This window comes from Engystomops pustulosus, chromosome 2 (assembly GCF_040894005.1).
Source record: "Engystomops pustulosus chromosome 2, aEngPut4.maternal, whole genome shotgun sequence".
Classification (NCBI taxonomy): domain Eukaryota; kingdom Metazoa; phylum Chordata; class Amphibia; order Anura; family Leptodactylidae; genus Engystomops; species Engystomops pustulosus.
Window position 1 is genome coordinate 163344393 of NC_092412.1, and position 14600 is coordinate 163358992.

The following is a 14600-nucleotide window of genomic DNA, read 5'->3' on the forward strand; positions in this document are numbered from 1 at the left end:
AAAAATGACATATCACACAGTATACTACCCCAAAGTATGAAAAAGTTATTAGCGGTAGAAGATGGCAAAATATTTTTTTCTTTTTTGTACGCATTCGTTTTATTTTTGAAAATGTATTAAAACGCCATAAAACCTGTATAAATTTGGTATCACCACGATCGTACCGAACGAAAGAATAAAGTAGAGGTGTTATTTGGAGCGCACAGTCAAAGTCGTAAAAACTGAGTCCACCTTTGGAATTTTTTTCCAGCTTCGCAGTACACGGCATGTTAAAATAAATAACATTACGGGAAAGTAAAATTTGTTTCGCACAAAATAAGCCCTCACACAGCTCTGTACACGTAAAAATGAAAAAGTTATGGATTTTTGAAGGTGGAGAGCGAGAAATGAGCGAAAAAACCCTGCGTCCTTAAGGGGTTAAGAGGAGAAACATAGTTAGGTTTAAGCACAGAGAGGCCAAGAAGACCTACCTGACCGGAGGTTTGTAGTAAGTTCTCTGCTGTGTGACCAAATGGGCTTCTCACCAAGTGACATGTTAGCTTTAAGTTAATGTGCCAATTTCTCCAAGTTCAGACATGCTGAGGGGTGGAATAAATTCAGCTTCATCCCCATCTCTAAGTCTGATAAGGTTACTGTCACTATCATCTTCTGGAATGAAGCTGTGCCCCCGCAGGATATTGTACTCTGGCTCGGGAGATACTGTGACCTTATGTCAGAACTCACTAAGACCAGGCTTGATGATAGGATCTGGACAGGAGGGTGGAAGGTCCTGGTGAGGTAACGCCAGTATCATAACATACCCCAACATCTGCCCAATTCCTTCTTCATTGGGCATGAGAGGGGGGTATGTTTCTATGCAGGTCAGCCCCGCAGATGCTTTCATCCACGTTCCCGTCTCCTAGGATGCGCACACGCCTGCTTCAGGAGATTTAAAGGGCCAGTGCACTATTAATTGGCTCTGGCCGTTTCCCAGCATTCTATATAAACCTGCCTCTCCCTGCACACCCTGCTGGATCTTCGTGCCTTGTGCCCTAGAGAAAGCTGTGTTACATGCTCTGTGCTGTTATCGTGATTTCCCGTTGTGACCCTGGTTTTGTTCCTGCCTACACTCTGATCCCGCGCTGCCCTTCCTGACCTCCTTCCTGTCCACGACTATGATTCTGCTTAACGTCTTTGTACCTCGGCTTGTCTGCCACCGCGGACAAAGTTGCATCTGTGGAACGACCTGGTAGTACCACACTGCAGTCCAACCTGCTTTGTAGCGGCCTCTGGTGAAAACCGGGTGCCACTTAGATTCCAGTCCCAGTTGTCAGCTTACATCTTCATCCACGGGGGTCCAGTGTGTCCACTACCCCAGAAGCCTGACAGTAAAATATGGCCATGGATCCCGCCGAAGTTCCACTACCTGTTCTGGCTGATCTTACCCTTGTCCTGGTCTAGCAGTCCAGGCAGATTGCTTGGTCAAGTCACCACCATGTTGCAGCAACTGATGGCAACTCAGCACCTCTGCTGAGATTATCCATGCCATCTCAATATTATGGGGACCCCAAGTTGTGCAGGGGGTTCATTAACCAGTGCTCCCTGCACATTGAGCTCATGCTGATACAGTTTGTCACGGAACGCTCTAAGGTGGCGTTCATCATCGGCCTCCTCTACAGGAAAGCCCTGGCATGGGCTACTCTCCTCTGTTACAGAGAGGACCCGGTTACAGCTGACATCCTTCTTTGCCGAGTTCCGGTCTGTCTTGAGGAACCTTCACCAGCATCTTCAGCTGAGACCACACTGCTGAACTGTATCAAGGAGTCTTATCTGTTGGTGACTATGCCGTCCAGTTCCGTACTTTGGCTTCTGAGCTAGCATGGAACGATGCAGCCCTGACTGACTTTTGGGACAAGTTAAAGACACGCTGTGATCTGCCATCTATTCTGAGCGACCTCATATCTCTGGCCACGTGGATTGATATCCGGTTTTTGGAGAGCTCTGAGGAGCAACGCTTTGAGCAAGTGCAAGTCCAGGTCCGATCTTACCCCTGATCAGGGAACTGTTTGATTGTCTATGTGGTGCCAAAGTTTTCACCAAGTTGGACTTGCACGAGGCATAAAACCTCATCTGCACGCGACGGTGATGAATGGAAAACTGCCTTCAGTACTCGAGATGGGCACTTTGAATACCTTGTTATGCCCTAATGCACCGGCGGTGTTCCAGAAGTTTGTCAATGAGATATTCAGAGACTTACTTTATACCTGTGTTGTAGTCTACCTAGACAATATCCTGGAGTTCTCTGCGGACATTGAGTCCCATCGGGCCCATGAACGGCAAGTTCTCAGGCGCCTAAGGGCCAATCGTCTATATGTCAAGCTCGAGAAGTGCCAATTCCATCAGAGGAGTGTCCCATTTCTTGGATATATTATCTCAGACAATGGACTACAGGTGGATCCTGCAATGTTGTCTGCAGAATTTCAGTGGCTGCGTCCAGTGGGACTACGAGCTATCCAGAGATTCCTGGGCTCCGCCAATTACTACCGCCAGTTTATCCCACATTTCTCCTCCCTGGTATCTCCTATTGTGGCACTGACCAAGAAGAATAACAACCCTAAGCTCCGGCGGCTGAATAGGCTTTCACTAAGCTGAAGTCTGTCCAACCTGCCCTTCAGGAAAGGATACTTACTTGGGGACATTGCTCTTGTGGGGATGGAACACCTTGTTGTGCAACCCTCTGTCACCCTCATTTCCCGAATCTACTAGTGGCCAGATCTGGTCTGGCATGTATGGGATTTTGTGGGCTCCTGCAATCCATGTGCACGAAACAAGCCATCTCGTCTTAAACCTCAGTCTACTAATATTGTGTAGAACACTTCACATTAAAAAGAGCTGCAAAACGGCCTTGGACCTATCGAGAAGCAAAAATAAACACTTAAAAAGAAAAAAAGGAAAGAGATAAAAAGAATGAATTAGTTACTCACCGGTAATTCTATTTCCATTAGTCCACCATGATGGCCCACCTGGAGGATGCCCCTTGACCTCTGTAGGGACAGGAAGAAGAGAGGTTAAATTCCCCTCCCTGCATCCTCCCGCCAGTGACTTCAAAATAACCACACTGAGGAAGATGCAACAATGATTTATTTATATGTTTTGATCACATACAAGCTTTATCATTGTGAATACAACGTAAACTTAAACAAATCAAGGGAGGGAATATATAAAGCCGTCATGGTGGACTAATGGAAATAGAATTAACTAATTAATTCTTTCCACCTTGTCCCCCATGATGGCCCATCTGGAGACTTACAATATAAGTAGTCTTTTAGGGAGGGATTACGGCTTGGAGCACCTTTCTCCCGAAGGACAGCTCCTTCGAAGAGGACAAGTCAAGTCTATAGTGCTTGGAGAAAGTAGAAGAGGAAGTCCAAGTTGCCGCTTTGCAAATTTGCTCTAGTGAGGCCCCTCTTTTCTCTGCCCAGGAGGTGGATACAGCTCTTGTGGAATGTGCTCTTATTCCTGATGGTACTGGGATCTCCTGAATGTCATAACATGCAGATATCGCCATCCTTAGCCATCTAGCGATGGTTGCCTTGGACACCTTCCTCCCCTTATTTTTCCCCTGAAATTGGACAAAGAGGTTAGAATCGATACGTCAGGATTCAGTTACTTCCAAGTACTTAACAACAGAGTGTCTTACGTCTAGAGTGTGCCATTCACATTCTCTCTCGGAAGATGGATTCTCGCAGAAAGAAGGTAGTATGATCTCCTGACTTCTGTGGAATTCTGAGACCACCTTTGGGATGAAATTGGGGTCCAGCATTAGAATAATTCTATCATCAAGAACCTTCATATAGGGTTCCTTAATAGAAATTGCCTGAAGTTCACCCAGTCTCCTTGCTGAGGTGATTGCTATCAGGAATACTGTTTTTAGTGTCAGGTTTTTTACACTAGCAAGAGAAATGGGTTCAAATGGTTCTTTAACTAAAGCATTTAAAACCAAAGAAAGATCCCATGAAGAAGTCCTTTTAAGGACCTGGGGTTTTAGTCTAGAGGCTGCTAGAATGAATCTTTTCACCCACCTGTGTTCGATGAGGGGTTGATCGAAGAAGGCACTTAGGGCTGATACCTGGACTTTTAAAGTACTTGTGGAAAGTCCCAACTCCAGACCCTTTTGAAGAAAGTCAAGAACCTGCAAAATATTTGGGTTAGATTGACATGGTGGTTTATCTGCACAAAAGGAAGAAAAATTTTTCCAAATTTTGTGGTAAATGGCAAAAGTGACAGGTTTTCTACTTGCCTTCAAGGTGTTTATAACAGCAGAGGAGAGTCCTTGGGACCTCATATAGTCCGATTCAGGATCCACGCTGATAACTGGAGCTTTCCTGGATTTGGATGAAAGATTGGTCCCTGTACCAGGAGATCTTCCGACACTGGTAGAATGACTGGATCCTGAGTCGTCATTCTCTTCAGAATTGGGTACCAACTCTTTTTTGCCCAATTTGGGCACACAAATATGGTCTAGGAATATTTTCTCCAAGACTCTGGCGATCAGGGGAATAGGGGGGAAGGCGTAGGCGAGAGTGGTGTTCCAAGAGTGGGAGAATGCATCCAGATGATTCCTGGTCTCCCCTTTTTCCAAGGAAAAGAAGTGTTGACACTTTGTGTTTCCTCTTGTTGCAAATAAGTCTATCTGAGGTTTCCCCCAAAGAGAAGACAGGTACTGGAATATCTCTTCTTTTAGACACCACTCGTTGGGAAGTATCTTCCTTCGGCTGAGGAAATCCGCCATTGTGTTCTCTGTTCCCTTTAGATGGGTATCTGAGATTGATAGGACATGGTCCTCTGCCCACAAAAATATTTGCGGGACATCAATAATAAGGATCTGGTTCCCCCTTGCCTCTTCAGGTAGGACACTGTCGTAGTATTGTCGGACAGTATCAACAGGTTGTGTCGAGCTAGTTGAGCAGTGTTCGAGCTGAGTACCTCCCAGACCGCTCTCAGCTCCCGGTAGTTGGATGTCCTTCTGGAGATCTCTTCCGTCCAGGAACCCTGCGTCAATTTTTGAGGAAGCACTGCTCCCCAGCCGCTCTTGCTTGCGTCTATTTGTATGTATGGTGATATACGGACTGTTCCTCCAGAAAATTCCCCTGTCTAGACTTGCGTCTTTCAGCCACCACTTGAGATCTTCCTTGACTGTAGAGGGTATTGGTACTTTTTTGTCCAGTCCCTCCGAACTCCTGTTCCAGGATCTTAGGACCCATTTCTGGAGGGCTCGAGTAAGTGCTTGGCACTAGGCCACTGAGGAGATGCAAGCTGTTAATAGTCCTAGGACCTTCATAGCGTCCCTGATGGAGATAAGAGACTTTCTTCGGAATCTTCTTATCTCTTCCTTGATGTGAGTCCTCTTTTCCTGTGGAAGGAATGACATTTGTAGACATGAATTTAAATTTACTCCCAGGAATTTTTTTACTGTGGCTGGTGATAAATCAGATTTTTGGTAATTTACAATCCAACCCAGTCTTTCTAAAGTTCCTATTGTAATATCCCTTGAGGAAATTAGGTTCTGTTTGTCCCGTCCAATAACCAGCAGGTCGTCTAGATATGGTACAATCAGTATGTCCTGCTGTCTTAGAAACGCCACCACCTCTATCATCACCTTGGTGAAGGTTCTGGGGGCCGAAGATATGCCAAAAGGGAGTGCACAAAACTGAAAATGTAACGTGGAACCCCCTGGAGATAGGACAGAGAATCTTAGGAACTTTTGGGAAGAAGGGTGAATGGGGACATGATAATATGCGTCCCTTAGGTCTATAGTATACATTAAAGCATTCTGGTAGATAATGTGGGTGGCAGACCTTACCGACTCCATCCTGAACTTCTTGTAGACGATGAAGTCGTTGAGTCGCTTCAGGTTGATTATCAGCCTGTTCGATCAGTTTGGCTTCTTTACAAGAAAGAGAGAAGAATAAAACCCTTGTTTTTCTTGTTCCCGAGAGACCTGGGTAATTACTCCAGAGGACAATAAGGAGGATACTTCTTGCCAGATAAGACAGTGAGACATTTTCGACATATGGGGAGAGGGTGATTTGTAGGAGGAAGTTTCTTGAAATCTATCTTGTCTCCCTGAAGAAGGATGTCTAGAACCCAGGGATTTGAGGTAATTTTTAGCCATTCCTCTCTGAACTTCAATAATCTTCCTCCTACTATGGTGTCATTGCTTCTTGTTTCTACTGGGGTCAGATGATGCTGAGAAAAGAAACCCTTTACCTTTTCCCTCTTTCGGGTAGCTCCAGCGACCTTTTCCCTTTATCTTTATATTCATCCCTTTGGCCTTTCGGGTAGCTCCAGCGACCCAGCGACCCCTTTTCCCTTTATCTTTATATTCATCCCTTTGGCCTTTAAAGTTTCCTGGGTACTGGCTTGTTTTCCGGGAAACCCTTCCTCTTGTTTGATGCCCTTTCCACGATGGTATCAAGTTCTGGACCAAAGACAAATTCTCCTGAAAAGGGGAGGCCACACAACTTTGTTTTTGAACGGATATCCCCATTCCACTGCTTTAGCCATAGCAAAGGTTATTCTCAAAGACTAACCTTTTCCTGAAGTTTTTTGATATAAGGTTCCTTTTTTCAGGCTCCTTCCACTCCTCAGACACTAGTTCTTTAAGAGTGTCATTTAAGGGGAACACCCTCTGGCGCTTTGCTTTTAATCCCCCAAACAACTCATCTTCTTTGGATTGGGGTACAATCACGTCCTCAATTTCTAAGGTCTGTCTGATGGCCTTCAGCAGGTTATCTAATTCATCTATTTGAAATAAATGTCTAGATTCAGCAGATTTGACAAAATCCTGAGGGTTTAAGGAGTCTTCTGTCTCTATTACAGAACAAGAAGGTGTGTCCGAATCACTTCCTGCCTCGGATGGTGATGACTCGGGATCTAATCTGGGCTTTTTACATGGGGGAGCCCTAGACGTAGCTGCAGCTATATATGAGACTACTTTCTCTTCTATGAAACCTTTAAGCTCGTCCAGAAAGGATGTCTTCTCCTCTCGCATGAAGTTGTCAATACACGCTTTACAGATCAGCTTTTTATACAAATCTGGCATAGAGTGGTTACACATATTACATTTCTTGATTCTGGTTTTATCCGATTTCTCTGGTCTTTCAGGCCTGCTAGCCTTATCCCCCTTCTCCTCTTTGCCTTTCCCCCTAGACCCCAGGTCTTTGTCCTAAAAGGCAAATATAGGAGACTAGTAACCCACTAACATTGCATACACAATGGCAAGATATCGCCTGCAAATCAACCCCACTTACAGAGACTGGAGGGTGCAGGAAAATCGGGTTGCCTTTGTCAGTCATGATAGACAGTAGAAGATTTTGGTCGCAGATACTGGAGCCGTCGTCACAGAGCAACTAGACCTCAGATCATAGTGATCTACCTGCTTGAAATACCTTAATGGGGAGCCCATCCCCCTTAGAAGTGGCTGTGGTCCGCGTCTTCGGCTACCAGTAATGCATTGCGGCTTTCCCGCGTCACTTCCGGTCAAGCCAGAAGTCGTCACCAAACCTCGGGCTGCCGGGAAGTGTAGTTCTTTTCGGCGGCGCGCGCGTGTAATCAGTATCGCGGGGCGGCGGCCAGTCATACGGACCCCAGGACGGCTACAAGGAGGACCCGCGGATCGACCGAGAGCCAGGGCCACTGGGATTTCACCGTGGACGGCATCATCCGTGAGTAAACTTCGTCCCCCCCCTCCCCCCCTGGAGGAGAGAGGGCACCTCTCTATGACCTGCCTCGGTAGGGACAGGAAGAACACTGGCGGGAGGATGCGGGGAGGGGAATTTTTTTCATGTCCCTACAGAGGTCAAGGGGCATCCTCCAGGTGGGCCGTCATGGGGGACGAAGTGGAAAGAATGTTATATTCTGACGGAGCTACAGATATTACAATTACTTCTTCTAAAGTTCTCCACAGATTTTCTTCCAAAAATTTGATTTTTTTTCTACTCCATCGCATAAATAAAAACCTCCAACAAGAATAGACCACTATTCAGAACATCCTTAGTGCGGTTTTCCTCCTTTGATTCCACTATTCACCATAGCAGACCGCTAGAAGAAATATACACACAAATAGCATAGTATGGTTCTCCAAGATGTCCCAATTTGTTCCTCTGCCAGGCCTTCTGTCTGCTCCACGCCTTGCCAGCCTGTTCTTCCTGCAGATCTTCCAGCTTCATGGACTTCTCTTGCACCTTGTCTCAGACAGTGGGGTCCAGTTTGTTTCCTAATTCTGGCGATCCCTGTGTGGTCAACTACAAGTGAAGTTGGACTTCTCATCTGCATACCATCTTCAGGCCAATGGACAAGTTGAGAGGGTTAATCAGACCCTAGGCTGCTGACTCCGCCATTTTACAGTATCTCCGCCCGACAGGACGACTTGTCCACCCTGCTTCCATGGGCAGAATTCTCCTACAACTTTCTGGAAAGCTCCTCTCCATTTTTATTGTGTATGGACAACATCCTCGTCCACCTCTCCCTCTTGCTGAGAGCTCTGATGTTCCTGCTGTGGATGAATTGTCGGAGATCTCAGATCTATCTGGCATATGTCAGTCTTTACTCCGGGCATCCGCCCTCACCAAAATACCGGTGGACAAGAAGCGCAGGTCTCCTTCAGTCTTCTTCCCAGGTGACAAAATATGCCTGCCTTCTAGGTACGTCTTTTTGAAGATTCGCAGCAATAAACTTGGTCCTCGATTCCTGAGTCCATTTGAAGTCCTGAAGCGCATCAATCCTCCCACCAGGCACATCCCGAACTCCTTCCATGTCTCCCTCCTGAAGGCAGTCATCTTAAACCACCTCCTCCCACTCCTGAGGCTGATGCAACTAATGTCAATGAGGTAAAGGAGGTCTTGGATAGGAAGTTGGTCAGAGGAAAGTGGTTCTTTCTCGTCAACTGGAAGGGGTTCAGTCCGGAGGCCTAAGGACATTATCCTGGACCAGGATCTGCTTCCCGAGATTTCTCCAGCCTAAGAGGGGGAGGCTGAAGGGGGGGGGTACTATCACGAGTGCTCCGGCATCCCATATCTCTGGTCACGAGCTCACCAGTGCCCCTTCGTAAAATCCGGTGCCTGTGTGGACAGATGGGACATGCCCACAGGGATTGTCCTAGTGCCTGGCATAACATCTGCAAGACCTTCCCTGATGAAGATGTATTGGAAGGGGCAGATGACCTAGCGGAGGAAAAGTCTTTGTTGACAGGATCAGCTCAGGCTGGGACCGAATATCAGTACTAGCCCAGCCTCAAATAAGTACCACACAAGTTCCATTACAACCCCAGACAAAAATCATTGAGGGGAACATTGTCCAGTAGCTTGCACCACTCCCAGTGCCCATTCCTTCTCCAGCTCCAACGTCTAAAAGAGAAGGAAGAAGGATACATCCAACTGTAAGCCAGAGGGTGAGTGGACCACTGTCCAAAAATCATCTAGGATGATGGTGGACAGAAGGGAAGATATGACCATGACAGTAAATAGATTCAATGTATTGTCAGAGTCAGATGCAGAGGAGGAACTAGAGCGTTAACTTCAGAGAATGGTGGCAGAATATCAGGATGAACCAGATGCAGATCCCCCCTTTAAAACGGAGACCCCATACAATAGGACCAGAGTCTGCATCCGATATGGAGACAGGTGGTCAGCAGGAGGGCTCGGACTCAGACTTATGATGATGGGGTTACTCTCTCTGCTTCTTCTTATGACTCTAATGGCGGATTTTCAACTAAAAGTCATCATGAGGAATGTAAACAGCATTAGGGCAAGGAAGACAAGGCATGCAGTGTATGAACATCTCCACTACCTGGATGCTGATGTCTCTTTCTTACAGGAGACTCATCTTACTACTCTTAGTCTCTTACAAGAAGTAGAGAGGGAATGGCGCTGTGGTCCATCCATCTGGTCGCTGTCTGTGGAGCCGTGTGCTGGGGTCTCCATACTGTTTAGTACAGTATTGATGGGAAGGTGTCTGGTGCTTGAGGTTACTATTCGAGGTAGGAGACTCCGACTATCTATGGTCCACAGACAGTGACTGAAAGGGTGAATCTATTTAATGAAGTAAAACCCTATCTCTTCACATCTGTTCCTATAATTATGGCTGGTGACTTTAATGCCACCAGAGCATCCAGTGATAGACCCTCTGGTAGACCTCTCCCCAGGGACTCTAATTCCAGTTTCTATGTACAAGAATATAACTACTATAATACTGCCTCCTAAGAGTGAGGATGTATGTGAGCAGAGATCCTGAGTCTCTTTATGCCTGGAGCTAGCCCAAGGCGGGTCCACCCTGGGTGGAGAGATTCCCCAGGAAAGGCTCAGGCTTCCAGTCCTACACTGGGAGGAAACTCCCAAACTTCTTCCAAAGGGGGTGCAAATCCCAGAGTTTCGAGTCTGCAAATGAACAGTCTGAAGGTGAAGAACACTCTTAATGTGCATGAAGCAGAAGGAAAGAACAGTTCAACAACAATGAAAGAAGTTCCAATCCCAGCCAGCATGGAGCTCAGGTGGTAGCAGAGTACAGGTCAGGGGATGGGACCCCTGGCCACTTCCTATAAGAACAGTGAGCGCTTTGCCCAGCAGAACAGAGCTGTGATGTTGGACCCCGGGTCCCTCCAGCACAACCAGGATCCATTCCCCAGATGCACCTCAAAAGGTGTCAGCTCAAGTACTGAAACCTGCAAATTTCTCTTTCCAGAAGTGAAAGCAACAAGAGAAGCCACAGACCCCCACAGCAGTCCCTAATAAAAAGAGCTGTAGTACCACAGGTCCGAGCAGAGACTCTGCAGCAGCGGGAGAGTGGACTACCATCCATGTGCCATGGTGATGCGGTGACCCAGGAGAACTGTGCTGTTGTGACAGAGACTTGTTGGGCATCTTGATGTAGCTGAGGGGTTGGGGTATTGAGGGGACCCCAGACTGTCTGGGATGTTCAGCCACCGGAGCATAACAGAGGTGGATGGGGGGCAGAGGGCTATAGATAATGTTTGTGAATTCCCTCCTCTAACATCAAGCCCCCCCCCCCCCCAGTTGAGTCAGGTCCCTCTAGAGCAGACCCTCCCCCCAATACCCAGACTGAGTCCCATCAGGAGCCTCCTAGAAACGTCTGGAGCCGTGGCACTCCCTCCCTCATTCCAGCGCACAGTACACTGGGCAGGAGTTTAAGAGGAGGAATGTGGTGTGCTTTTAGGAACAGAGGCACCAAGGAAGATCTCCCATTTAGGCTTGTGTTGCGGGATCTCCTGTGTGGCCAGATGGGTTTTATGCCAGATGATATCCTGGCGGTCATCAACCTACCAGACAGACAGGGCTGTGATGTCACCTCTAAGCTTATGTCTTGTATGGACAGGTTCTCTGATAAATTCCCTCAGTTCAGGGACACCAATGGTTGAAATAAGTTAATTTTTGTCCCCATTTCCAAACCAGACACTGTGGTTAATATAATATTCTGGAATGAGTATTCTGGTGTGGCTCAGGTGCCATTGTGATGTCTGTGGTGTCTGACCTCACAAAGAATAGGGACGCTGATGGTATCTGGACTGGTGGGTGGAAGGTGCTTGTGAAGCTCAGGCAGTGCATCAACATCACCCTACATCTCCCCAACTCCTTCTTTATAGCTAAATTAGGGATATGGACAGGCGCATAACAATGAATAGGATTCCATAGGAAAGTTATAGATTAGCCAAAAGCAGTTTATTGAACATAGATGGCAAACGGAGGGACCACAGCGCGTTTTGGGGACTATCAAATGCCCCTTTCTCAAGTTGAATTTCACTAAGACAGCATAAAGGATACAATGCAGAAAAAACAGCAGGACAAAATGAATAAAAAAATAAAAAATAATAAACTGGGGGAATATGTATATGAAAATGCAGTAAAGATATTAAAAATACTAAAAAAACATATATAACCGTATAAACTCATAGTCAGATCGGTATTCGAATTACTCTATAAATATATATGTGTGTACACAAAAGAGAAAAGGTCTTTAGTATTCATTCATAAAGGCTCCTATGTGCAGGGCTATTAGCCAAGTAAAACTATAAGAATGTCATAAATACATAAACAAATGAATATAAGTGTAAAAGAGCTGTTACAAGAGAGCAGAGGGGTAAGGAGAACGTACCTGACTCCTGGTTTTAGTCCTGCATGTGTCCAGGAGACTAGCTCGAACACCGCGTACAGCGTGGTCTTATGTGGTTAGAGGCGGGCGGACTAATTGCCCGTGCATGCGCAGTGAGGTGGAGGATCCAAAAAGATGTCGTTCTCCATAGGAGAGTCATTCAGGGCTAAATATTGTGAAAGACAGCTGTGATGTTGGGATAAAAAAAAAAAAATTAACATTTTATTAAAGAGCACTTTTACAATCATAAATACAAAAGTACACAAGATTTTGTATAAGTTACAAAGAAAAAAGAAACAGCAGAGTAAAAAGGAAAAGAAAAACACCAGCAAAAGAAAATCATAATAAGCAGGTCAGTATATTACCAAATAGTTTCAATCTCCTTAAGTACCCCTTAAATTCTTTACACAGTCTCCTCTATTTATTTTTCCCTATCCAGAGATTCCATCCTACCCTGGGCATTTTCTTTTGATTAATCACCCCTCCATCACTCATAAGTAATTCAGTAGACCTTAAAAGGGTTTTCCCACAAGGCGCTCGGCAATCTCCGTCAGCTCCATAGAGTTTAATGGAGCAGAACGGTCATGCGCGGCCGTCTGCTCCATTAGTCTGAGGAGCAGCGGGGATTCGATTTTCACGCTATGCGATCTCAGAGGTGCATAATCGGATTTTCCATTTGTTTAGGATCTCTATATGAGCGATCGGTTTTCCCAGCTCTTTTTCCCACTTTATCATGCATCCTAATTTGACTGGGGGGGGGGAGATGAGTTCAAATACTTACATACTATTGAAATTCCTCCTTTATATTTAATTGCTATATTTAAAAATTTTGGTAATTTAGTATGCTCTGTATTATGAGATGTACATTTTTTTGCTATATTATCCATATAGAGATCCATTTGTTTAGGATCTCTATACGAGCGATCAGTTTTCCCAGCTCTTTTTCCCACTTTATCATGCATCCTAATTTGACTGGGGGTGGGAGATGAGTTCAAATACTTACATACTATTGAAATTCCCCCTTTATATTTAATTGCTATATTTAAAAATGTTGGTAATTTCGTATGCTCTGTATTATGAGATGTACATTTTTTAGCTATATTATCTGATTCTTAAAAGGAGTCTATCCTTTTGGAATAATCCAATTAAAAATGGATTATTATTAATGTTAAATTTAAAACAAATTTCCTCAAAAGATAATAATGTGTCTGTTGTATCTGCTAGTTTGGTTCTTCAATTTATTTATGGATAGGTCCTCCATACATAAACAAAAAACCTCTAATTTAATATTTTGTCTTCCCAAAAATAACTCTTTGATACATGAGTGATAATAGTGCCAGTGTTTATTATGCCTTCCTCTATAAGAATCCACTTTTCATATTCTTTGTCTTGCCACAGGAGTGTTATTATCTCAGTGAGTATAGTGTATTAATATTTCAAGAGATTTGGATGACCCAGCCCCCCTAAATTATTTGAAGTGTATTTTTAGCTTTGTATTTCCACACATAAAGGTCAGAATTTTCCTAATTTCTGTCTTTGGGAACATCAGAGGGATGCATCTTAAATAATAAAAAAAATACTGGGAGCATATTCCTTTTGACTATTGCAATCCTGTTTAGCCAGGTAATATTACATTTTGTAGTTTTTTTTCTTAGTTATTTTATTTTATCCCTTAGCTCTGTTAAGTTTGTTTTAATAGTGGAGTCCAGGGAATCAGATATTTGTATACCAAGATAACAAAAACCTTCAGGAGCCCAGGAGTAAGAAATTTTTCTTTTACTTTCATTGACCTTATCATATGAAACCATTGAGAATTTGTTAACCACCTTTTTAAACTCAGCGATTCTGTTGGATTTTCGCAGGCGATAAATATGTCATCTGCGTAGAGGCCTATAATATACGGTCTCTACTATCTTTAATACTTTACCCTTTAAATTCCTTCTTCGACCTGACTGCTTGTGCAAATGGTTCTATAAAAATATTAAACAATAAGGGGGAAAATGGGCAGCCTTGGCACACTCAATTTGTGATTGCAAAGTTCTCAAACATAAATCCCAGGCTGCTGATAATGGCAGAGGGTTTATTATATAGACACATTATAGTTTTAATAAAGTTTGGTAAAAACTGTCCCTGTCAAAGTCATCTCATATATAATATAGAAGCTAATTCTACACTATTAAATGGTGTGATGTGTATGTGGTCACAAAAGTGTGATATAGCCCCAGTATTGTAGTCCCCCAGGCAGCAGATATGTTTTTTCATGGTCTTCCGGTGAAAGGAGGAAAGGTACAGGACAGGAAGTAACATCTACTCTTACATTACCACACTTTTACATTGCATACTCTGTCCCCTAATAACACCCAAAAGGCCCCATATGTAGTCTATACCGCCCTCCAAAATCCCAAACCAACAAAGATCTGTGCGAAACGCGCGTCGGGGTGTTCCTCTTGGCCCTC

The 14600-nt window shown here is 44.7% G+C and overlaps 1 protein-coding gene and 1 long non-coding RNA gene across 2 annotated transcripts in view; one reads left to right on the plus strand and one right to left on the minus strand.

Moving 5' to 3' along the window:
• Positions 1-14600, plus strand: part of SCUBE3 (signal peptide, CUB domain and EGF like domain containing 3) — a 378535-nt gene that overhangs the window by 229073 nt on the left and 134862 nt on the right. The gene's annotated exons all lie outside the window — the stretch shown is intronic.
• On the minus strand, positions 3193-4171 carry LOC140118832 (uncharacterized). Its single transcript, XR_011853265.1, has 3 exons — positions 4062-4171; positions 3680-3775; positions 3193-3601 (listed from the first exon to the last, which is right to left on the minus strand). It is a non-coding gene; the product is annotated as an uncharacterized lncRNA (long non-coding RNA).